This window comes from Miscanthus floridulus, chromosome 1 (genome assembly GCF_019320115.1).
Source record: "Miscanthus floridulus cultivar M001 chromosome 1, ASM1932011v1, whole genome shotgun sequence".
NCBI classification, from domain to species: Eukaryota; Viridiplantae; Streptophyta; class Magnoliopsida; order Poales; family Poaceae; genus Miscanthus; species Miscanthus floridulus.
The window spans coordinates 104,252,586-104,255,396 of NC_089580.1; positions in this window are offsets into that span (position 1 = coordinate 104,252,586).

Consider the following 2,811-nt stretch of genomic DNA (forward strand, 5'->3'; position numbering starts at 1 on the left):
AAGAGGACCTGTGGCAACCTTAGAGCTTGTCTCAACGGGGATGAAGTGGTTGGCAAACCACCGAACTTCAGGATAAAAATCACCATGTCAACATTGTTCATCCCATTGGATTGCAATCTTCAAACACAAGCTTGTATTTATTCATTCATATATTGTGATTGTGTAGTTGCTCTTGTACTAGTTAGCTTGACTAGCTTGCTAGATGCCTTCCTTGCTTGTGTAGCATAGAAGTAACTCTCTTGCGTAACTGGTTGGCTTGAGTAGCCTTGCTAGTTACATTGCTTGGGTTGTGTAGCTAAGTAATTTGAGCTCTCTAATTTGGTTTGAGTAGCCTTGTTTTTGAGCATTTCTAGTGATATTAGGTTTTGTGCTTTTGCATACTAGCATGTGTAGGAGCTCTCCGGTTGTTTGAGTACTAGTTGCATAGGTTTGTATGACCTTGCTAACTAGGATTGCTTAGGTGAGCTCTACCTAGCCCAGCACCTTAGTTACTCATATTAGGATCTTTGTAAGGTGCTTGTGAATTTAGATAGAGGGGTGTAGTCTTGGCTAGACCGATAGCTCTAATTTCGCAAGCTTAAAATCACACAATTTCATTTGCACCTTGAGCTTCGCTCGAATTCTATTTGAGCACTAGTCTATTACTGACTCAAGTAAGCTCAGCCAATCATACTATGCTGTTTGATATGACTCCTCAAGTGATCCTCCGAATGAGCCAGAGCACTTAGGAGGAGCCACTTTTTAGCTACGGTTTCTGATCTAAAAACAGCTTCGACTTCTCAACTATTCATAAAAAATGGTTCTTCATTCATAAGTGTTTGGTATAGTTACTCTGACTCATCCGCAGAAGATGCTACCAAAACCAAAGTCAAAATCATGCTAAGCAGACCCTATATATATTTTTGTACTTTCGCAAATATGAACTGTAACACCCAGACGATGGCAATAAGCCTAAGATGCCACTGACATCACCTGCCATCGCTAAACTTGTAAAAACAATTTAGCAACATTTTTTTAAGCGATCATGAAAACAATAACAAAAACAGGAAATGGATATATAATTTATATAGCACGCTAACATGAATGGCCTTCGCAATGGTCATGAGTCCTAGAGATTAAACCAACAAAAAACACTCTTAAAAGTAAACAAAGGACTGTATAACCAAACTCTTAAAAGACTAAACATCCAATTCTTTATTATTGAAGACTAAAATTATTTATATAACTATATCAAGTGCATGGTATGCTACTACTCCCATCCCTTCAAAGCATGCCACTCAAGTGCCTAGAAAGATAGTAAATGAGTGTGAGATTGAAAACAATCCCAATAAGTAAATTGTTTTAACATTCCATTTAATTCACAAGTTCATTAGACAATGATTTAAGTGAGTCATATATTGTATACAAAAAGTAAAGATAGACAAATATCAATTTAAATACTCTACCTTGTAGACCACTCTATCAACTTATTTTAATATTTAAAACTTAATGAATGATAGATAGAATCACAAACATAAATTCACTTCCATAAAAAAATCATATCTCGATGTTACCTCGATACATGATTCACACTTCAGTTACAAAATAACAACGCTGAAAGGTCCTAAATGGATAGGGGGTGAATAGCCTAAAAAATCTTCTACAAAGCACTAGAGCAACTTTGTTAGACAATTAAATGGCTAAATGCCTTTTGCTCTAGCTATACTCAAAAGGCAAGCCACCTATCCACAATTCTAGTAATTAAGATCACTAAAGCACACAAAGGCTATGTCACTACTTGCCTAAGCTAGTGAGCTAGCTAAATAACTAAACAACTAGTTAACTAACTACAACTAAGCTACACTAGCTACTCAAGCTACCTCTACACAAGATATATGAATATAAATACAAGGAGAGGTAGAGAGTGCTATACCGAACGTGGCAAGTGACAATATATGAATACCAAGTGAAAACCAAAGAGCCAATTGACATAATTAATCTGGAGGTTCACTTGCTTGCCAGCAAGCTACATCCTCGTTGTGACGGTCGATTCACTTGGTACTTCATGAGCTAATAGGCATACACAAGCCTAGCCCTACACAAGGGCGCCACAAGAACCTACACAATACGAGGGCGCTCAATGTCATGAGCAATCCACTAGAGTGGCTTTTGGCGCCCCGTCGGGGAATAAGACCAAGAACCCCTCACAAATCACCAGAAGTGGCCACGAACAATCATCAACTCATGCCAAGACTCCTCAAGCTGCTCCAAGTCATCTAGGTGGCAGCAACCACCAAAAGTAACAAGAAAACCGTAGCTGTAACGATCCTCAAGTGCCACTAGATGCAATCACTCAAGCAAAAGCACTCTAAATCACTCCTAACTCACTTGGATGCACAATTAAGCAAGAAATTGAGTGGAAGAGGTTTGGCTTAGCTCACAAGGATGTATGGATGATTAAAATGTCTAAGAGAGTGAGCTAGAGCCAGCTAATGCACTTAAATAGAATCCCCAAGCTTCAACTAGCCGTTATCCCCACGAAGGGGCACCAGACCCTGCTCCGGACCAAGCCATCAGGTGGTCTGAACCATCACCTACGAGTCTGGTTGCTCTAAACTTCAAATGAGCGGCTGCCACATGTCCCAGTAGCCATTGAAATCCCAATGGCTCGTTGTTAGACGCCGGACCAGACCCTCAGCACAGCATCCAGACTATCACACAGTAGAGTCCGGACCTATCTAGAGAGGTCCAGAACACCTCAAAAAGCTCCGGACTACGTCCAGTCCCACTGTCCGAACTAATGCACAGTAGGGTTCAGATCATTTCGGTCGC